The 24,112-nt window shown below is 40.0% G+C and overlaps 1 long non-coding RNA gene across 1 annotated transcript; it reads right to left on the bottom strand.

Annotated features, from left to right (window-relative positions):
* Positions 1 to 2,607: 2,607 nt before the first annotated feature.
* LOC114264758 (uncharacterized) lies at positions 2,608 to 22,304 on the bottom strand. Its single transcript, XR_014350859.1, has 5 exons — positions 21,631 to 22,304; positions 21,458 to 21,531; positions 4,180 to 4,266; positions 3,582 to 3,667; positions 2,608 to 2,914 (listed from the first exon to the last, which is right to left on the bottom strand). It is a non-coding gene; the product is annotated as an uncharacterized LOC114264758 (long non-coding RNA).
* Positions 22,305 to 24,112: the final 1,808 nt, after the last annotated feature.

Genomic DNA, 24,112 nt, shown 5'->3' with positions numbered 1-24,112 from the left:
GTTTTTGTTAAAGTGATACCGATGAAAGGCCAGACTCGTTTTAGAGTCAAGGGTAAGTTAGCGCCGAGATATGTCGGGTCGTATGAGATTATTGAGAAAATCAATCCGGTGGCATATCAAGTAGCGCTTCCTCCTGAAATGGAGCATATGCATAATGTCTTCCATATTTCAATGTTGAGGGATTATCTTCGGGATCCCTTTTATGTTATTGAGCCTACCCGTGTAGTGCTAAGTGATGACTACACTTATGAAGAACGGCCTATTCAGATTGTAAACAGACGGATCAATAAGTTAAGGAACAAAGAAATCCCGTTAGTGAAAGTTGACTGGCAAAACCATAGTGGCGTGTATGCCACTTGGGAAAGGGAAGACGATATGATCAAGAGATATCCTGAATTGTTTCCTCTGGATCCAGTGTTCTTCCAAAATGAAGGTAATTCGAGTTTGGAGGACCAAACTCTTTGTAAAGAGGGGAGATTGTGACAACTCTCACCACTGTTTACTGATAATACCACTGATCATTGCTAAACTGTGACTGAACATGATTAAGTAACTGATTAGATTGAAATTCTGAACTGATTACCTGAGTATATGGGTTTAAAGGCATTTCTATCTGTTTGCCATTAATTGATCTGTTCATATTTTAAGTTTCGAACTGTAAATTGAAGGCCTTATCGGCGGCTGAATCCGAAATTGATTGGTGTTTTATGTTAATTAGAATTTATGTGATTTTATGGTATGTTTAGTTGAAATTTGATTTGGTATGATTAAATTAGATTAAATAGTGTTAAATTACAATAGTTTGGATTTATTACAATATTGCCACTTAGTGGCTTGACACTAGACCATCCATTTTCTACCTCATTCATGTTGGTTGCATCTTTTGTTCATCTTTGAGAGACCAAACCGACTAGAGAGAGAGAGAGAGTTAGGAGAGCTTTGGTTTCATCAAGAATTGCTTGGAAATTTAGAGGAATTGAAGAGTAGATTGCACAATTGAGCTTCTATTCTTGAAATTGAAGACTTAAGGTAGAGCTTTTACCTTCTTTTTTATGAATTGAGTTGGTTCTTGCATGGTTTAGAAGAATGTTGAAGTCTAGAGCCAAGTTATGGCTTAAAATGTGGAATAGTGAGCTTGTATCATGCATGCATGTTTACATTCTTGCATTTTGAGGTTGTTTTCATAGAATCCTCACATGCATGTCCATATTTGGGTTATAGTTCATGAATTCATCATGTTTTGGAAGGATTGGCTCATTTGATCAAGTATTTGAAGCTTTGATTTCAATTGAACACTTGCATGTTGCATGTACATCATGTTCTTGAAGTTTTGTTTGGAAATGGGTTCAATTGAACTACCTTTGGGCTTTGATTTTGCAAATTGATCTTTGAAACATGTCATAATATGAGTTTTAAAGTGTTTTTCAAAAAATTAGCCCAAAAGGATCGAATTTGATGCTTTAAATGTTGAGTTTCATGCTTGGAGACAAATCTGGAAATTCCAGATTTTGGATCCACACTCGAGCGAGGAACTTCACGCTCGAGCGTACACTCTGAGTGCATGCATTTCGCTCGAGCGGGAAAAGTAACGCTCGAGCGTGAAATGCGTGTATCCAGTACTTTGCATGTGTTTACAGTCCGCTCGAGCGAGAGAATGCACGCTCGAGCGAGAACTTGTGTCTCACGCTCGAGCGGGGGTCGAGCGCCCGTTGAGCGTGAATTTCATGCATCTAGTACTTTTGCAGTCCGCTCGAGCGAGGTAAGTCACGCTCGAGCGAGACCCCTGTTTTTCTGAAAATTTTGAAAAGTGTCTTAAAGTGCATCTTTGCATCCTCATTCCATCCTAGGCATTCCTAGGCCTAGTTTAAGGCATCTTAATGAGGATAATGCTATAGAACCACACTGAGTCAAGATAGGGACTAAGTTATTGTTTCCCAAACGTGCAACTTAGTGTGTGTTCATTCTGTAACTGTGTAGGGTTGGCATCCGAGAACGCTCTAGCCTATCTGTAGCCCAGTACTTTGTGAGTAGCAATGTTGTAAAGATATATTCAATCATGAATATTTTCTGAATGATCAACTGTATTGCTTTCTGAAATGATATTTCTTACTGAATGAATGCTTGTCCTATTTGCGAACTGTATTCGTGGCATCCATAACAATTTACTGTTACTGTACTGTACTGCTACTATCACAGAGATCTCTATCGGTTTCCATGTTTGGAACCACTACTGTTTACTGATATGATGGCCATCAACTGACTGTTTGGTCTGTTAAGACCTACTGTACTGTTTGCTATTGGATGTACCACATATAACTACTATGATTTCTAAATGACTGATATGACTGTTTAATAACTGAAAGGACATTCATTTTTAACCTCTTTACACAACTGTTATTCACTGGGCTTTAGCTCACTATTTATATAAATATGTAGGTGTCCAGGCACCGAATCGGAGCTAGGAGCTTTGGGTTTAACTCCTTTTTTGTCAAGCCAACCACTGTGCCTCACTGAGAGGTTTAGATTCATCCTTTCTGTCTCTGTTTTTTTTGTATAGACTGACTGTACCTGTACTGTACTGTTCTAATAGGGATTAAGTCACTGTCCTGGATGATTGTATATGTATGTATATACTGTTTTGGTTCTGAATGTGAATATGTATAAAAAGTCTTTTTGCATATAGACTGTCACAACTCATTGGACATCTTTTATTATTGTTTTGGCTTCCGCCAGCCCCTGTACTCTGTATTACTGTTATTACTGTTAAGCAGGCCTTCGGTAATCACGGGCTGGTTACGGTGCTAAACCCATAGGGGCGGGTTTGGGTCGTGACAACGAGGGTGCCCAATATATGTGTTAAGGCACCTAAACCTGCAGCAATAGCTGGAGCAACTAACCCTGCAACATTTCTTGTCTGCATGACAAAGAAAACTTCACATAAATACAAAAACCAATGATTTAGGGACAAAAATATATCTTGAGGTATTAAGAAATGATCAAGAAATTTTAAAACATCAACAAAACATTTCCAAAATTAATAAGATAATTTAATGGCCCCATAAAAGCAATGTCACAATGAAAAATTAGCAAATGACTTAAATGTATGTAATAATACTGATACGACAAACTCACCAACGGGTCTACGTTCAGATTAGATGCAAAGGATTAACAGAGTATGCAAACTTCAAGAAATAACCACTAAACCTCAAATGCAAATCAAGAACAACCACATAATCATCACATTTGCCTCACAAAGGTTATAAAATTCATCCCCGCAGACCACACAAGCATGCTCATTGATCCCATAAATTACAAAATTTCATAAACATGATAAATTTCTTTCTTTTTTTTTGGATTTAAAATGCTTTTATTTTCTTTTTTCTCCTCTTTTTGATGTACTCAAGTATATATGTGTAAGTATATATACATTTGCGCTTTATAGTTCTTGAGTAATATTTATTTTATGACACATATGAGACCAAGTAAAAGAAAATCTAAAATGTTTTTTTCGATGAAATTAATGAAGTATAGAAATGGTAATCCAAGTGTAAAACTTGTCAAGTTCTAAAAAAATTCATTACCTGAACTAGTATGTCAAAAATCCATATTGAACAAGACTTCCTTTTTGCTGAACTCCTTCTGTTTCTAGTTTTCTCTTTCTGCCTTCCTGAACAAAAAATTTCAACGATATTATCACCCAATTAAGTACATGAACAATTAATAAGATAATGGAGGAAAGGGTATTTATTCATATGATGGAGGTAAGATTTTAAATATGTCTACTAGGATCACATATCATGTAAGCTAGTAAGATAAAAGCAAATTTATTCTTATTAAGAGTTTAACTTTTTAAAATTACTACAAAAACATCAAATCGCTATTTATGTCTTGATGCGTACAAATTTCATTCGGTAAGGAACAAAACATGGTTCACCATTTTTCTGACAACAGAGAAAAAAATCTTAACTTTCAATAAGCCTCAACACAGCTTCCATTTATTTTGCATCACCTAGTTTGCAAAATTTTGGGGAAAAAAAAATCCTCAACCTTACCTAAATAAATTTATGAAACTACTGAAGTAAAACAAGAATCAAAAGGAATTTGGAATTCCAGTTCCAAAGTGGTTAATTTGTTCTTCTAAAATGGCGTCACCCCACTGTTTGAAGACGAGGACATTACTGAGAAAATTTCAGTCACAGAAGCCATGGCACTCAAAGTTGCCTTGAGAACATCCTGTGAACACCCTGGTTTCACAATGGTTTGCACCTGGGAAAAGGAGAACCAAAAAACAAAAAAAGATGAGACACAAATAACAAATATGAGGATAAATGGCAAAATGAGATACAGTCAAATGAAAGGATAACATCCCACGGCTATCATGTCACAGTCCAAAGTCATCGTTCTAAACATGGACATCAGTCCCTTGTATAAGTCGGTAAGGTTTAACTTCCACTCCCCTGGGCTTAGCTAAGTCTAAATGACCAACCAATTATGCGAAGAGCGTTCGAGCAGTTTATTCAATTAGAAACTCTTACAAGTGCTATTTTAGTTTCCATTCCTTGGATTGGTAGATTGGAAGCCATTTTTAAATCCTCACTACCTAAAGTCATCACAGATCTACAATCTTGATTCCTGACATAACATAGACACATCAGAAAACCTATAAAACTACAAGACAACATGGTTTTTCCTTCATATTTCAAGTAAACCAACATTCTCAGTAATTTCATAAAGAAATCAAGTAGCTAGCAATAAGAAAATTTGCAAACCATGATGGACATCAGAAATTATAACAAACAAAAATTACAAGAAGTTTACTCTAGGAATTTTATAACCTCAAAAAGTTTACTCTGGGAAGATCGAAATTAGAGTAATTGTTAGGATCAAACACACCCAGAAATATATCTCACACACACAGGGAACACAATATTTACGTGGTTCGGCCCAATGCCTACATCCACGGACAGAAATGAGAAGTTTTCACTAAAATGGAGCAAAATACAAAATACAGAGGAGGAGATGAAACTCACTCAACTCACAGCTCTCACTCTCTAATTTCTGATCTGTATGTCATCCTCTCCCTCCCGTCTCTATTTATACACAAAGGAGTAGGTGGGAGAGCCTTCATTCTTGACTTGGGTAGCCTCCATTCTTGACCTTTGCTATGGTTGGTGGCCACCAAGCTTGACTTGGTTGGTTGTCTTCCTTTGTTGACATGAGGATCACCCCTTTCACATGGGGTGACCTCCAACAATCACCCCCTCAGCCCATGTGAGGTGATCCACAACAAAACCTGCTGCCAAGGTATCAAGCACCCCCTGATTGGATGCACTGCACCCCTTGCTCGGGATACCCTTTACCGTGCAACTCCTTCCATGATGAACACGGGAGCAACTAGAAAACTTCAGAGTTTGACACATCAACATCCTCAATTTTCCTTGCTCGGAGCTTATTTCTGAACAACCAGCCTTTGCTTTCTGCACTTCAGAACAACTTCCCAGCGTTCTCATACGCCCGTTGTCTGTGCTGCAATCCCTGATGTTCGGTTCTGTCTCACTTGTACGTCCGTTCTGATGTTTGACAGTTAGCCCTTCTGCCAAGGCACCTTCCACCGGTCTGTACAAGTTACCACTATGCAACTCCGTGCATAGTGCTTGCACCCCCTTATTGGAGTGCATTGCAAAGCTCACTTTGCGACTTGAAATTGCATCCCTCCCTTGCATCTTTTGAGAGGTTGCAAAATGTCTTTAACACGGGAGCAAAAGAAACTCTCTTCTTCACTGGCATAGTTTCTACAGACTTGGTTTCTTTGCTCTGAACTTTCTTCAAGATTGGCTTCACTGGCTCAGATCTGTGCACCTTTGAACTGCCTCCTTGCGTTCCCGTGCACCGTTTTCGCCATTCCTGATGAAAGCCTTGCTCAATCATACGCTTTGGTTGCGTATGTTCTCTCTTTGTACCCTTTGACTGGCATTTGACAACACTCATCTTTGTCAAAGCTTCTCCTTCCAGTCTATACAGTTTGTTGCACAATTTGCCTTGCAACATTTCTCTATCACCTCTGCGTACATGAAGAACCCCGCCACTAGATGAGAAACAATTTCCTTTTAGATCTAGCATACTCAGGGAGATTAGATTCCTCCGTACTCCTGGCACATGTCGGACCTCAGATAAAATTACTTTTCTTCCATCCTTAGTAAGGAATCGCACTGTCCCTATGCCGACAACTCTATTCACTGTGTTGTTGGCCATCCGGATAGTGCTACCGCTGACTCTTCGATAAGTGGAGAAAAGCTTCTTATCCGCACATATGTGGAACGTACACCCTGAATCCAAAATCCAGCCGGGTGTCTCTAACTCTGACGAGATTGTAAGCAACACCTCTTCATCGTCAGAGGAATGCACTGCAACTGCTGTAGTTGAGGGACCTCCGTGTCCCTTAGCCTTCTCTTTGGCTTGTCTGTCCGCCTTTTTCTCTGGGCAATCTCTTATTACGTGATCCTCTTGATCACAGTAAAAACACCTCCTCGTGTTGTCCTGTCTGAACTGTGAACGCCCTCTGCTTTTACTTCTTCCTCTACCTCTGCCCCTTTCTCTATCTCTGCCTCTACTTTCTGTGACAAGGGCATGGGACTGCTCTCCTTCCATCTCTTTCTTCCTTGCCTCCTCGTTGAATAAGGCGTCTGTGACCATTCCCATGGTCAGCTTCCCTTCGGGTGCAGAATTACTGAGAGAAACCACCAACGTCTCCCAGCTATCTGGTAAGGAACTGAGTAATAATAATGCTTGCATCTCATCCTCCAACTCCATTTTGATTGATGCAAGCTGGTTCACAAGGCTGTGGAATTCACTGGTGTGTTCAGCAACAGACACACCATTCTTCAGCTTCAAGTTTATAAGCCTTCTCATTATCAAGGCTTTGTTCCGTGCGGTCTTGGACTGGTACATGCCCTCCAATTTCATCCATAGGGCATAGGCGTCTGTCTCTTGGGCAACATGGTGGAACACACTGTGGTCAATCCACTGTCTGATTTGACCGACAGTCTTCCGGTTGGTTTTTATCCAGTCCACATCCTTGTCTCCATCTGGTTTGACCCCCTTTAGCGCTATAGGGTCAAACAGATCTCTACAATACAGGACGTCCTCCATCCGCGGCTTCCATATCGCATAATTAGAAGCGTTCAACCGAATCATCGGCCCTGAAGCTGATGTGGATTCTTCCATCATCCAGAAAGTAATCTCTGTTTGAAAAACAGGCTTTGTTGCAAAATCTGACCGTACGGATGTGTCCGGAATACTCCAAATAGTCAGAAACCACTATTGGATCACCAAAAACGGACTCCAAATGGCTTAGATCAAGCCAAAACAATTTTAACGGTGCAGATCGGCAGAATCTGGTGCGCCTGCGAAGCACCAGATTACTCCTCCAGTTATGCTGACGTCAGGCTGGCGTCATCGGCTCAGTCAGCGGCTCGGTCAGCGGCTCCGGCTCGGTCAACGCGGCTCCGGCTCGAGCGGCTTGATGCGCGCGCGTGCAGCGCGTGCCGCGCGTGAGATCACGCGTCGTCTACCTCTGAAAGCGCGTGAGGCGCGTGCATGCGCGTGAACTCACGCGTCTTCTACCTCTGAAAGCGCGTGCGGCGCGTGACGCGACTGGGATTCACGCGCCAACTTCTAGGGGCGCGTGAGAGCGCGTCTGGCCTCTGTTGGGTGTCTGTTTTATGTTTCTGGACTCCTCTCGTCGAGCCCTTGCTCCTGGTATGCTCAAAATCTGATTTCGAGCAATACGATTTCTGGGCAGTTTCGGAACAACACTCTGTTTTTCCGCAAAACGCACAACACCGGCTCTGATACCACTTGTTAGGATCAAACACACCCAGAAATATATCTCACACACACAGGGAACACAATATTTACGTGGTTCGGCCCAATGCCTACATCCACGGACAGAAATGAGAAGTTTTCACTAAAATGGAGCAAAATACAAAATACAGAGGAGGAGATGAAACTCACTCAACTCACAGCTCTCACTCTCTAATTTCTGATCTGTATGTCATCCTCTCCCTCCCGTCTCTATTTATACACAAAGGAGTAGGTGGGAGAGCCTTCATTCTTGACTTGGGTAGCCTCCATTCTTGACCTTTGCTATGGTTGGTGGCCACCAAGCTTGACTTGGTTGGTTGTCTTCCTTTGTTGACATGAGGATCACCCCTTTCACATGGGGTGACCTCCAACAGTAATAGACTATTGTTTCCAAGAATCAAAATGTATAATGAGTAAACAAATCAGAAAGATCAGAACCATAGTACCTATTGAGCAACATTTATTAGAAGGAAAAAAAAACCTATTGAGAAACATCACAAAGGTTCTTAGAACCACACTACAAGCCTTTGAACTGATGTTGTGTGATTTTAAGGCTACTGGATACACCTTTCGATCAACAACAATATCTCTCAATTGGTACACCATTTCTTTCCATCCGTTGGCAACACCCCCTAGGCTCAGGGTCAGTGTTGCCAGAGAAACGTTAATGGAAATAACCTATCCCAATGTGTGGATAAGAGATACCAAAAACAGAAGGGGGGGAAAAGCAAAAAAAATGTTAGAAATCAGCTAAATCGGGTGGAAAAAAAATTGAAAACAAAACAACACCGTTAACACCATGTTTAAAAAATGTTGTCCTTTCATAACGCGGGTACGAGTAGACTGTCACATATTTACGGGATTTTCAAAAAAAGCCACACAAAAAAAAAAACGTTACTATAACCTCTTTTTGTTATAGTGTGTGTAATTGTTAAAAGAAAATTGTTCTTAAAGAAGGAAGCCGCAGGGCAAGAAGCCTTGCACTGCCCAAGGTGCTAGCAGCTCACTTGAGTGAAGTATCAAGCATGGTACTAATTCATTAACTTCGAACTCCCCTTTGGTCTACTTTGATTCCTGAGGTGAAGAACCAAGTCCAATGGGGCCAAAATGTTTGACACTTTTCCATTCCCATTGTTCCAAGCTCTTGGGCTCTAGTTCTCTATCTACCTTTTTTGTTGGGAAGGGTTGAAAGGAGCCTATTTATTTGGTGTAATACTTAAGCATACATAATATTGTATGCCTTGCATTATGAGGATGAGCTACAAAGAAAAGGTTGCATGATAGTGCTATATTACTTTCTTTTGCTTTCATCACCGAGTTAATTGTACGTATGCAATTAATTATCTAAGCTAAGACGAGGAGATCTAAATTTAGTGATTACATAATTATTGTTGCTATTGGGATGCCTCAATCTACTGTCAAATACTTTTTTGAGAAATAATCTATGCTAAGCCTTTTTTATTTCTTTATTTTGTGTAGAGGTTTGCTGCCTTCTAGTGGTTCTTTCACATACATCTTTACTTATCAAAAAATGTATGAACTTAACTTCTTCGAATAAGATGAGGAAAGGAAAATTTGACCTGGATTTCATTGACCTGGATTTACAAACTCAAGGATCAAACCCAATCCCGAGCACTTTGCTTCTACAAGGATCAAACCCAACCCAACCTAATAACAGTCATATTCTTAAATTTAAAAAATAAAAAAATATAAATAAATCAAACTGATGTAGCCAAAATGATATGTAGGATCTCAACAAATTTTAAACTTCACAGAACAAGGTAATTTTTTTTAACCTATTCCATCAACATCGCAGTGCAGTCTTGTTCTGAATCTAATTCTAAAGATACTCAACAGCTATACAAAGAGAAATCAAAGTACCAAACCAATTAAACAAGTAACTAAATATAAACAGAAAAAGAACATAAATATGTACATCTATACTATACTAAATAAAAGGAGAAAATTTGGTGTATCATTTCGAAGTTTCCAAACATTTACCCCATATTCATTCATTTTGAAATTTTTTTATTGCACATACTCCCAATGAAACACCCTGTATTTTCCTTTTTTGAACAGCAACAAAAGGAATATTACTAATAATTACAAAACAAGTACAAAGAACAAGGGGGACAAGTTGTCCACGAAAAAGCACAAAAGAAAATACAAGCAGCAAAACTAGCTGCAAAAGGCTACATTGGTGCTTTTGGCTGTTAGCCTATCACCAAACCTAGTGTTTCCAAGTATATAATTATAATTCAACCTTAAAATAAAATAAAAATAAATAAATAAGTAGTTGTTAAATAAATAACTTTACCAAAATTTCAGCCACATCAACTTATTAAATCCAGCCCCTAAGAACCCCTATTGAATGGTAAAGGTTATCCCCACTTGTTCTACATCATATGTGTTGAAAAATTACACTCAAAAGGATCCATCCGCTACACTTATCCAATCTTAATTAAACTTTCACCATCCACCCCAATAACCCACTTTTGAGTAACCAAGGTGTGATAACAAAAATGATCCACAAAACCAGATCAAACACAATCGTGAACAAACAAATCAATGGTTTGGAATCTTAACTTAATTCAATGGTTTTGGAATCAACAACAATTGGGTGTATTTGAGAAGTTTCCCATTCAACAATTGGGTCTCAAATTTTCCCTCCTATCACGTTCACACCACCACCTCACTTTGTTAAGTCCAATATAGCATTATTAGTACTCATCGTCTACACACACAATAATTGTCACACTGACTTACTTTTTTTCCCCTTTTTCTGTATTTTTAGCTTTCTATTCGTTATGTTGACACAGAGATTAGGAAAAACAAAATAAGTTGTGCACTAGAGGAGAGAAGGCAGTGTGTATAGCGACCCCGGTCTTTTCCCATTTGATTATTGTATCCGGACTTAGGTTCCGTAGATTCTATCATTATATAATTGTTGTTGTTGTCCCATATTTTCTTATTTGGAGTTATAGGATGTGTTGGGCAGGTTTGTTTCAGGTTGGTTGGGTTTAGAAACCAAGTGTTGCTATCCAGAATTTTGGTTCTTCGCTCGAGCGAGTAGTTGGTCGCTCGAGCGAGCTGTTGTTTTTGGTTCTTCGCTCGAGCTGGGGTTTGGTCGCTCGAGCGAGAGATTGCGTCCAGTATGTACCTGTAGCATTGCATTCTTGGCTCGAGCGAGCTTTTCTTTGCTCGAGCGAGGATTTCTTATTTCTGGTCGCTCAAGCGACAAAGTCTTCGCTCGAGCGAGCCTGTCCAGTTTATACACGCAGCAGCGGGTTTTGATCAGTCTTTTTCATCTTCTTTTTTATTCCAAACCCTAGGTCCGACTTCTCTCTCTCCCTACTCACCTTCTCTCTTAGGTTTGATCTATTTAGAGTGTGTTTCTACCCTAGTTGCTTTATTAAAAAGATAGAGGGAGTCGAGGGCTTTCATTTAATCTGAACATTTGGCGATTTGGAGCACATTGGTATTTGGGTATTCATCTCTGTCTTCTCCATTTGGGTTGTTTTCTTCGAGGTAGGGATTTCCTACTCCATCTTATAAGTTTTGTTCTAAGTTTTAGTATTTTGATATGTTGGGGGTACTTTGGTAATTTTGGGAAAAACCCTAGTTGTATTAATAAATTCATTTGTATAATTAATTTATGGAATTGGGAAAATATGGTTAAATTCATGGAATTGGGGAATTCATTGATTAAATGGCGTAGTTGGATAATTTGAATCATTTGTCTATTGAATTGTTGATATAGTTATTTTCAGTTTAGAGATAACTGTTTTGGGCTATCGGTGGAGGATAGCCGTGCTTGTTGTAGACACTGCATATGGATTAGGGATAACTGAAACTAATCATTGATTAAGTCATCAATTTTGACTGCTGAATTAATACAGACATTATGTGTATTGATTGTGTGTTATATATGTTATGTGATTGCATACATTGTTTTGTGTGGGAGGAGATAGGGGATGTACTCCACGGTTTAGGGGAAGATAGGGGATGGACCTCTAAACCGGATTTTTGTTTGGGAGGAGATAGGGGATGGACTCCATTAGCATCACTTTTATGTGTGCTTATTTATATTGAAGTGTTTTTATTGATACAGCACTGAAATGTGTATCAAACTGGAAGTATGAAGTGTTTTGATTTGAGCCTGAGTCTCATCTGTTTGTTGACATTGGAAGAATGTGAATATAATATATATAGTTCACTGTTGTAAGTTTGGCCAGGTTCTGAGCCATATTGATAAAGTTGGAAAGTAAAACGTGTCTTAAACAATAGTGTCATGAGACTGTAAAATGATGTAATTGATTATCTTGGTTAACCATCTATTGAATGCTATTTCTTTAATCAATGCTTATATTTGGTTTAGTATATTTCTACTGGGCTGTGGCTCACCTTTTATGGGAATATCATTTTCAGGTCCAGGTGATAAGCTACCTCCAAGGACTTAGCTTGGAAGGATTTGGATTTTGAAGACTATCTTTAGTTATTTGTTTTTATTTGATAAACATTCAAGCCTAGGGCTTAATTTGTATTTGAGTTAGAATTCATATTTTTGTGTCCAAGTGTTGGCTTGGAAAGATGTAAGCCCATAGGGCATTTAATTTGATAGTATATGTAATGTTTTTTTTTTTTTGTAATACTCTAATGAATGAGATATGAATTGGTTTCTTTTAATATTGCATGCCAATGATATATATATATATAATGGGTTTATTTTGAGGGCGTGACAACTTGGTATCAGAGCGTACCGGGTTTGAATACTTTGGGTACGTGGGAAGTGATTAGTATCACATTGGGTTCGTCTCGTTTGATAGAGACTTAGTGTAATGTTATATGCTTATGTGATAACATGTTTATGTGACTATGTGGGTATGGAATGTAGTTCCTAGGATGTTGATTGGACCCTTGAGTTTCTAGTAGTCTTGTTGGAAAGGCACTTGATCAATGCTGCTTCCAACCGGAACTATAGTAACGCTTCGGAACTATCATCATCCGGGAATAAAGTTCGTAGGTGCTTATGTGATTATGTGCTTATGTGGAATGAATTATTGTTGTCCAATGTATTAGGACGCGAGTGTTTAGCTTCGGCACATTTATTAATGTGCTAACGTCTTTGTTTCCTTTATTAGGATGTCAGGACGAGAACGCGGTAGGCGTGGTAGGCCGGGTAGGCAGGAGGTGCCTGTGCCTGAGGAGATTCCAGCAGTTCAGGAGGGAATTGGCCAGGCCAATGTGGCCGAGCCAGTAGGCCAGCAGGCTATAGGCGCTCTAGCCCGAGAGATAGCAGGGGCATTCAGGGAGTCAGCAGGCATTCTCAGAGCTGAGAATCAAGCTCAGGTTGTTGTTGCGGATGCAGGACCTTCCTTTCTGAAGAGGGAGTTCTTCCGGTCTAACCCGGATGAATTTGTGGGTGATCTTAAAGAGCCGCTTAAGGCAGATGAATGGCTCGAACAGACAACGAAGACGTTTGAGATGCTTGGCATCGAAGACGAGGGGTTGAAAGTGACCTTGGCATCTTTCCAGCTGAAGGGGGATGCGGGTCAGTGGTGGAAGTTCACTAAGGCTCGTGTTGGAGGTACATGGGAGGCTTTTGTGAATGCATTTCAAGAGAAGTTCTTATCTCCAGCAGTTAGGGAGAAGCTGAGAGACCAGTTTTGTCAGCTTAAGCAGTCGAGTTCTTCAGTGGCCGAGTTTGAGGCTGCATTTACTAGCTTGTCCAGGTTTGCACCTGAGTTGGTGGCGTCTGAGGAACGCCGTTGTATCGAGTTTGAGAAAAAGATGAGGCGTGGCCTCAAGCTGAGAGTTGGGGGAACTATGATTCGGGATTATGGGCGTATGGTTGATGCTGCAGCCCACATGGAAATCATGATGCAGGAGGAGGAGGAAGGACAGAAGGGCTCCAAGAGGAGTCAGGATGGTCAGAGTGATGGTAGGAGACAAAAGGGTTTTAATCCTCAGCAGTCTCAGGGTAGCTTTTCTAGATCGACTTTTCCTGTGCCGAGTGCTAGTTCGGGGAAAGGCAGTCAGGGAGACATTACCTGCTTCAAGTGTGGCCAGCTGGGCCACAAGTCTCCAGTTTGTCCTCAGAGGGGAGGAGTGCAGAGAGCAGCATCATCTTCGGCTCGATTTCAGAGCCAGAGCCAGGGTAGAGGCCAGCCACTCTCGTGTTATCAGTGTGGTCAACCAGGGCATATGAAGAGGTATTGCCCGCAGTTGGGTGACACATCTGGTGCATCTGGTTTGAGGCCGATTCAGGGTCAGCAGCCAGCTCAGTCGGGTCAGGCCTCGAGGGCCAATCAGGGGGCTTCATCGTCCCAGTCGGTGCAGCAATCTTATGCTCCTAGGGGTGAGCAGGTTGATCAGAGGTCGTCTAGGCGCGTGTATGCTGTTACCGCGCAGGATCTTGTGCCGGCACCATCAGTTGTGAGAGGTACCTTCTTGTTTTGCAACTCGGTTGCTAGTGTTTTGATTGATACGGGTACATCTTATTCCTTTGTGTCTGCTGCATTTGCATCTGTTTTGGAGTTGGAGTTAGCACAGTTAGCATCTCCTATTTGTGTAGTGTCACCTCTTGGGGGTGAATTGATTTTGAAACAAGGTGTTAGGGGTTGTGATTTAGAGGTTGATTATCATAGAATCCCATTTTCCTTTGTAGTTATGCCTATGAGGGGTTTCGATGTTATTTTGGGTATGGACTGGTTAGCGTCATACCGGGCAGTTATTGATTGCTACCGCCAGAGGGTCACTTGTTGTACCGTGAGCGGAGAGTATTTTCATTTTCTAGGGGACCGGGTTGGTAATGTGTTGCCACCGGGGTATGTTCCGCGAGGATGGAGTGAGCTTAGTGGTCTACTTGCTAACCTTTCGATTAGTGAGGATGATGAGACTCAGATTGTGTTGCCAATGGTGGTTTGTGAGTACTCGGATGTCTTTCCCGAGGATCTTGTTGGTTTGCCACCGCATCGGGAGATTGAATTCTCTATTGACCTAGTGCCCGGCACGGCGCCGATTTCTATGGCACCTTATCGTTTTGCCCCAGCCGAGTTAGTTGAGTTGAAGATTCAGCTCCATGAGTTACTAGACAAGGGTTTTATACGTCCTAGTGTCTCGCCGTGGGGAGCACCGGCCCTCTTTGTCAAAAAGAAAGGTGGTGCTTTGAGACTTTGCATAGATTACCGGAAATTGAATCGGGCTACGGTTAAGAATAAGTACCCTATGCCTCGTATAGATGATCTGTTCGATCAGTTGAAGGGTTCCCGTTGTTTCTCGAAGATAGACTTGAGATCGGGTTATCATCAGTTAAGAGTCAGGGAGGAGGATATTCCGAAGACGGCATTCCGTGCGCGGTATGGCCACTATGAGTTTCTGGTGATGCCATTTGGGCTCACCAATGCACCGGTAGTTTTTATGGATTTGATGAACCGAATATTCCGGAAATTTTTAGATCGTTTTGTAGTCGTCTTTGTGGACGACATCCTTATCTATTCACCTTCTGAGGAGAAGCACAAGGAACACTTGAGAGTGGTGCTTGAGTTACTTAGAGCCCATAAGCTTTATGCTAAGTTTGGGAAGTGTGAGTTCTGGCTAGAAGAGGTTAAGTTCTTAGGCCATGTAGTTTCTGGGGAAGGAGTGTCTGTTGATACATTCAAGACTGAGGCAGTGCAAGATTGGGCACAGCCTAAGAGTGTGTTTGAGATCCGCAGTTTTCTAGGGTTAGCTGGGTATTACCGTCGGTTTGTGAAAGATTTCTCCAAATTAGCTTCGCCTTTGACTAGGTTGACTCGGAAGGGAGTCAAATTTGTATGGAGTGAGACTTGTGAAAAGTCGTTCCAGGAGTTGAAAGTTAGACTGACTACCGCTCCAGTATTGCTTATTCCAGAGAGAGGGTTGGGTTATACAGTCTATTGTGACGCCTCACGAGAGGGTCTGGGTTGTGTGTTAATGTAAGAAGGGAAAGTAGTTGCCTATGGCTCACGTTAGTTGAAAATTCACGAGCAGAATTACCCTACGCATGATCTAGAGTTAGCAGCTATGATTTTTGCCTTGAAGATTTGGAGGCATTATCTTTATGGTGAGAGATTCGAGGTATTCTCGGATCATAAGAGTCTGAAATATTTGTTTACACAGAAAGACTTGAACCTGAGGCAGAGGAGGTGGATGGAGTTTATAGAGGATTATGACTTTGAGTTGCATTATCATCCGGGAAAGGCCAATGTGGTGGCCGATGCCCTTAGCAGGAAACCTGTTGGTGACATAGCTAGTATAGCCATCCGAGAATGGGAGATGTTGGGTGCACTTGGGGAGTTTAATTTACTTCTGGGCGAATCCATTGAGGCTGCGGCCTTGTTTTCTGTTGTTGTACAGCCTACACTCGTGACTCGAGTGTTAGAGGCTCAGAGGGGTGACCTTGAGGTAGAAACCCTCCGTGAGAAGATTTCCGGTGGGAAGGTTGAGAAGGGTTTGACGGTGTATCCCGACCTGAGTGTGAGATACCGAGACCGTCTGTTTGTGCCGGAGTCTTGCCGAGAGGAGGTACTCCGAGAGTTTCATCATTCACGCCTTGCGGTGCATCCGGGAGGCACTAAGATGTATCGGGATTTGGGTCGCCAGTTTTGGTGGCGGGGTATGAAGAAAGATGTGGCAGCTTTTGTGTCTAAGTGCCTTACTTGTCAGCAAGTGAAGGCCAAACATCAGAGGCCAGCGGGTTTGTTGCAACCCTTGCCTATTGCCGAGTGGAAGTGGGAGCATGTCACTATGGACTTCGTTGTGGGTCTTCCGAGGACTCAGCGGGGTAGTGATGCTATTTGGGTGGTTGTAGACCGGTTGACTAAGTCGGCGCACTTCATTCCTATGCGCGTGAGAGATTCAGTCGATCATCTTGCCGACTTGTATATTCTGGACATAGTGAGGTTACACGGGGTTCCAGTGACGATCGTCTCAAATAGAGATCCTCGTTTTACTGCCAGGTTGTGGCAAAGTTTGCAGAGTGCCTTAGGCACTAAGTTGACCTTTAGCACGGCTTATCATCCTCAGACTGACGGGCAGTCCGAGCGTACTATTCAGATCCTTGAGGATATGTTGCGGGGTTGTGTTCTAGACTTTAGTGGGTCGTGGGAGAGGCACTTGCCGTTGGTGGAGTTTTCCTACAACAACAGTTTCCAGTCTAGTATCGGTATGGCACCATTTGAGGCCTTGTATGGCCGACCGTGTAGATCTCCAGTTTGTTGGGCCGAGGTGGGTGATGCACCTCTGTTGGGTCCGGAGTTGGTGAGGGAAACGACGGAGAAAGTTGAGCTTATCAGTAAGAGGCTTGTTACAGCACAGAGTCGTCAGAAATCTTATGCCGACCATAGGAGGAGACCTTTGGTGTTTGAGGTGGGTGATCATGTCTTTCTGAAGATATCACCTAGACGGGGTTTGATGAGGTTTGGGAAGCGCGGGAAGTTATCCCCTCGGTTCATTGGTCCTTTTGAGATCCTTGAGAGGATTAGCGAGGCTGCCTATTGTCTAGCTTTGCCACCGCAGTTGTCCGGAGTACATGACGTGTTTCATGTGAGTATGCTTCAGAAATATGAGCCGGATCCATCACATGTGTTGGATTGGACTAATTTAGTGGTTGATGAGGATGTCTCGTATGAGGAGAGACCGGTTCGGGTCTTAGATAGGCGGGATCAAGTTTTGCGAGGCAAAACCATCCCTTTGGTCAAAGTTTTGTAGAAACATCACGAAGTGGAGGAAGCCACTTGGGAACGTGAGTTGGAAGTCCGCGAAAAATACCCGGACATGTTTATCGATTTGTAATCTTGTATTTAGATTTTGTAATATTGTTGAACTTAAAAGCCTTACATATGTCTTAAGTTGTAAAACGTTGAGTATGTTTTAGTAAATGGGTGTATCTTGAAACTTGCTTCATTATAGAAGTTTAGTGTAACATTGCATCTGTTGAGTACATTGTTGAATGTGTTGTACATATCATGCGATTGAATATGATATGGGAATTGTTAACATTGAAAGGAATAATGCATAATAATGATACAGGTTGAGATATATGTTGTTTTATATATTGTGAGATACCCCTTGATAAAGAGATGAAGTGACCAGTATTGGGTCAAGATGTTTATTGTTGTTATTTAATATCTTTGAGAATTAAGAAAAACTTGTTTTTGTTTACAAACTTATGCATAATTTCGGGGTCGAAATTCTTTAAGGGGTCGAAATTCTTTAAGGGGGGAAGGTTATAGCGACCCCGGTCTTTTCCCATTTGATTATTGTATCCGGACTTAGGTTCCGCAGATTCTGTCATTATATAATTGTTGTTGTTGTCCCATATTTTCTTATTTGGAGTTATAGGATGTGTTGGGCAGGTTTGTTTCAGGTTGGTTGGGTTTAGAAACCAAGTGTTGCTGTCCAGAATTTTGGTTCTTCGCTCGAGCGAGTAGTTGGTCGCTCGAGCGAGCTGTTGTTTTTGGTTCTTCGCTCGAGCTGGGGTTTGGTCGCTCGAGCGAGAGATTGCGTCCAGTATGGACCTGTAGCATTGCATTCTTGGCTCGAGCGAGCTTTTCTTTGCTCGAGCGAGGATTTCTTGTTTCTGGTCGCTCGAGCGACAAAGTCTTCGCTCGAGCGAGCCTGTCCAGTTTATATACGCAGCAACGGGTTTTGATCAGTCTTTTTCATCTTCTTTTTGATTCCAAACCCTAGGTCCGACTTCTCTCTCTCCCTACTCACCTTCTCTCTTAGGTTTGATCTATTTAGAGTGTGTTTCTACCCTAGTTGCTTTATTAAAAAAATAGAGGGAGTCGAGGGCTTTCATTTAATCTGAACATTTGGCGATTTGGAGCACATTGGTATTTGGGTATTCATCTCTGTCTTCTCCATTTGGGTTGTTTTCTTCGAGGTAGGGATTTCCTACTCCATCTTATAAGTTTTGTTCTAAGTTTTAGTATTTTGATATGTTGGGGGTACTTTGGTAATTTTGGGAAAAACCCTAGTTGTATTAATAAATTCATTTGTATAATTAATTCATGGAATTGGGAAAATATGGTTAAATTCATGGAATTGGGGAATTCATTGATTAAATAGCGTAGTTGGATAATTTGAATCATTTGTCTATTGAATTGTTGATATAGTTATTTTCAGTTTAGAGATAACTGTTTTGGGCTATCGGTGGAGGATAGCCGTGCTTGTTGTAGACACTGCATGTGGATTAGGGATAACTGAAACTAATCATTGATTAAGTCATCAATTTTGACTGCTGAATTAATACAGACATTATGTGTATTGATTGTGTGTTGTATATGTTATGTGATTGCATACATTGTTTTGTGTGGGAGGAGATAGGGGATGTACTCCACGGTTTAGGGGAAGATAGGGGATGGACCTCTAAACCGGATTTTTGTTTGGGAGGAGATAGGGAATGGACTCCATTAGCATCACTTTTATGTGTGCTTATTTATATTGAAGTGTTTTTATTGATACAGCACCAAAATGTGTATCAAACTGGAAGTATGAAGTGTTTTGATTTGAGCCTGAGTCTCATCTGTTTGTTGACATTGGAAGAATGTGAATATAATATATATAGTTCACTGTTGTAAGTTTGGCCAGGTTCTGAGCCATATTGATAAAGTTGGAAAGTAAAACGTGTCTTAAACAATAGTGTCATGAGACTGTAAAATGATGTAATTGATTATCTTGGTTAACCATCTATTGAATGCTATTCCTTTAATCAATGCTTATATTTGGTTTAGTATATTTCTACTGGGCTGTGGCTCACCCTTTATGGGAATATCATTTTCAGGTCCAGGTGATAAGCTACCTCCAAGGACTTAGCTTGGAAGGATTTGGATTTTGAAGACTATCTTTAGTTATTTGTTTTTATTTGATAAACATTCAAGCCTAGGGCTTAATTTGTATTTGAGTTAGAACTCATATTTTTGTGTCCAAGTGTTGGCTTGGAAAGATGTAAGCCCATAGGGCATTTAATTTGATAGTATATGTAATGTTTTTTTTTTTTGTAATACTCTGATGAATGAGATATGAATTGGTTTCTTTTAATATTGCATGCCAATGATATATATATATAATGGGTTTATTTTGAGGGCGTGACAGTGTGGATGCTCTGTCTGTCACTAAATAAAAGTTTCTCTAAAATTCTTACATTTAACATTTCTAACTAGATAATTCTTCATAAATCAATGTTAAAAATTACCCAAATCGATCTTGATATCTCAACTATTAGTAAACACGACACACAAACTTTATGAGTAGTTGCATACAGAAAAGATAAATTCATGAACTATAGTTGAGATCAAGCACCATTGGTTCATCTAGTATGATATGTCATCCGTTACCGAAATGATTATCATTATTCATACCATGCATACAGAAAAGGTAAATTCATGAACTATAGTTGAGATCAAGAACCGCTGGTTCATCTAGTATGATATGTCATCCATTACCGAAATGATTATCATTTAGTATTCATACCATATTCTTAGCAAAATTCTAAGAAATTAAACTTCCCCAACAATTGGCACATTATCGTGAAAAAGGATTTATTAAATCAAGTAATCATTGGATGTTCATTTGGTTCAAATAAATTAGTCACCGAAAACATAGAACACAACCTTTGCAGCCCATTGCCAAGAGAAATGCTAATTACTCCACTTGAAACCAACTACCACTAGCACAGTTCAAGCAAACAATGCAATAACACCATCTATTTAGAAATGTGCAAATTCTATTCCATCAAAAAAACAAAATACCATAATAAAGTAATGAACTAAACAATCAACAAGGGTAACAAACCACACCAAAATCAAGATATTAGCATCCAAAAGAGGTCCTCGAGGAACGTCAATCGCATGTATTTAACTAGAAAAGGTATTCAGCAAACCTAAGACAAGCTTCAAACGTGTCAAGCATAACTGTTTGCATGAAGTATGCAAGTTGTTCAACTAGACTCTCCTCAGGTCTATCATCTACCCATTCCCAATAACATTTCACCGTTCTTTCTCAAGCCAAGCGTCAATACCAATCTTCCATCAAGATCAATTGTATATTGCTTACTCCAAGACCCCACCACCCTATATTCTTTCATAATCCACACGGTACAATTCTTACTGTATATCAGCGAATCATACTGTAGCACTGAAAGCGATTCACCCACTATAGCAGTCAACGTGTTCCTAAGAAACTGATGAACCAGATTCAGTGGCAACTCAATCTCCCCAAAGATTTCATTACCCAAATCAAAAAACAGAGCAAAACAACCACGAGTAACTGGGTTAACAAGCTTATAAGAAACCCAATGAACTTCCCCATTCAAATAAACTTATGACCAAAAGTAATTAACTATGCCAAAACGCGGCACAACACCATCAAAATCACTCCAAAAACCATCGCTGAGGCATAAATTTTGACTTCAAGAGGAACCCTAAACCCATTTTCCGATCCCAAATATGAAATCCTCACAACCATGAAGTCATTTTTAATCAAATCAAGGCCAAATCCATGAACACACATAAAAGGGAAGTTGATTCATAACAGGATAAGAAAATACATTCAATTGCATGAAATTTCATACCTTTGGTGGATGAGAAGATCTTTCCACAATTTGTTTCAGAAAATGGGGTTTAGGCTTTGACCCATCTGGTGAATCTACGAGGGAAGATTGGTCAGTTATAAATTTTTCCTGTATTGAATTAATTCAATTTCAATTTCATAGAATACTTCAAAGCAATCAACATTGAGACAAACCTCCAAGCAAAAAAGAAGAAACATCTCCCCCTTTCATTTCAACAATGTCCGACCACTTAGTTTGAAGTAGGTTGAACGCTAAAGCTGCAGGAGTGGATAATTCCTCTTGAGCAAGTTCAATGGGTACCAGATCCTCCCTCGAAACCCCCTAACATATTTGCTTTCATGGTGTTGAGCCTAGCCCGCAGGTCCTCAATAGCCTGAGATTGAGAAATTACCACATCCGAACCGCGATTTGAAACCCTACCTCTAGTTGAATCTCACTCATCAAGACCAAGAGCATCCATCGCAACAATTTTTGATCGAAGGCCCTCCATAGAAGCAGCGAACAACCTAGAACTAGGGCTAAGACTCCCTTCACCCCCCCCAATCGCCAATCTGTTAATACTAATCGAAGGAACCTCCTCAGAGGAACTTACCGATTCCCCTTACTCTAAGCTCAACCCGATTCCGTTTGCCCTAAACCCAATAAAGCTGGTGATTTCGAATCCCTAACTACATCCTTAGCCCTAGACAAAACCCCTTTAGTAAACTGTGGAGACTCCATCGACATCGATGAGCTATTGAAACCCTAGAATTTTAGGAATTCCAAAGAGATGGAAAAGCTTCTCTCACTAACGCTGGTGTTCTTTGTTCTTCCTTTATGATTAAAGCCATTAGGTATAGATTGATGCTAAGAGTCAGGACTTTTGATTATTTTATTTATTTATTTATTTTTAGTGTTTGGCGCTTAAAATTTTTATTTTGGCGCTATTTTTTTTTTTTCTGTCGTACCTTTCACAACAGCGATTGCATGTCGTAAAAAGTACAATATTTTTAACGGCTAACTTTTTGTGCGTCGTGGAAAGTGAAATTTTTAACGGCTAGCTTTTTGTGCGTCATGAAATGTTCAATATTTTTAACAGCTGGTATAGGCGTGTCGTGTATAGTTGATATATTAACGGCAGACCATATGCACGCCATAGAAAGTTTTATTATTTACGACTAACATTGCAAGCCGTAAAAAAATCATTGTTATTAGCATTCACAACCTAGGCAATAGATATGTCGTGGTTGAAAAATTATTTACGACATGCAAAAAAAGCAAGCCATAAAAGTGAGAAACCACGGCTTGCATTTACTGCATGTCGTTTGTGACACCCGAATGTTTTAAATTTAACATTTCAATAAATAGATTTAGAAATTAATAAAAAAAATAATGAATAATAATAATAATAATAATAATAATAAATAAATAATAATAAATAAATGCATAATTTAGGAAATTGAGAATTTTATGGTTAAAGAAATACGTCGTGAAACACTACACATTAAATATTTTAGTAAGTGGTACGTGGTGATTTATAGTTAGATAGTGAGGTTTTTAGACGTGAACCTAACTTATCATTATACGTAATTTGTAGGAATCATTGTGGATAACCAAAGAGGATAGTAACCCTTTAAACTTATAACTCAAATTCTCAAGACTTGGGTTGGTTCTCAAGACTTGCGTTAGTACAAGATAAGGGTTGAACAAGGAATAAGGCCCTTGAATTAAGATCAGAGTCAAAGTATATGAGTCAAAGTAAAAGTAAATCAGAGGAGAATTGAGAGATGTTGCCACGTATACGGCTAATTGCTTGGGCCTCGCACCTTATTAAGTATAAATAGAGAAGTGAAATTCGTTACTGAAGCACAGAAAAAAGGTGAGCGTAGGAAACGTAACAAGTGAGGCTCTGAAGTGCAAGGAAAATAGCGATAAATTTATACTAGAGGTGAGTTATATTATACCTTGGGTTATCAAAATATATTTTACTGATGTTTTGACTTACTAAAATCTATTTTATACTAGTTATATTTTATTGGTATATTAATAAAAGTTATGTTTTATAAAAGTTTCAGTTACGTGGTTTATTTTCTGAACCCTATTCGTTTTAAAGGAAACCCATGGATATGTTTGTTTTACTTTTAAAGAATATTTGGCTATGACCTTATATGAAAATATGTTTTGTGAGTACCACCACGAGAGTCCCATGCCTTGGAGACTTAAATAACCATTGGCTAGTGTTTGACCACTTCGTGGTCCAGTGTTTGTCGTTGATCCATTGACCAGTGTAGTGCTTGTCACTTAGTGATGTACTGTGGTTACAGTAATTATTTCAGTTTCTGGCACTTAATTAATTTGTGTATTCAACTCAACTAAATTTATAATGTTTTAGCTTAAATAAATATCCATGGCCATTTTGTGCCCCTCATAGTATAATATTTCTCACTCTGCTATGTGCTTATAGCTGTTATCCCTTTTAGGTGACAAGGTTTAGCAGGATCAAGATGGAAAATGAATCGCTATGTTATTTTGTTTTTTAAGATTTCTATCTTTTATTATTAAACTCTTGTAATACAATGAAGCTCAAATGACTATATTTTATTTCCTTTTAAATAAACAGTTGGCACCCAGTTATTTATTTTAATTTATTTAATTTATCCGCTTGCGTTGTGACTA

The sequence above is a fragment of the Camellia sinensis genome, chromosome 14 (genome assembly GCF_055761805.1).
Source record: "Camellia sinensis isolate YWXY chromosome 14, ASM5576180v1, whole genome shotgun sequence".
Classification (NCBI taxonomy): domain Eukaryota; kingdom Viridiplantae; phylum Streptophyta; class Magnoliopsida; order Ericales; family Theaceae; genus Camellia; species Camellia sinensis.
The sequence above is the reverse complement of the archived record's forward strand: the minus strand, read 5'-3'. Positions and strand labels throughout refer to the sequence as shown.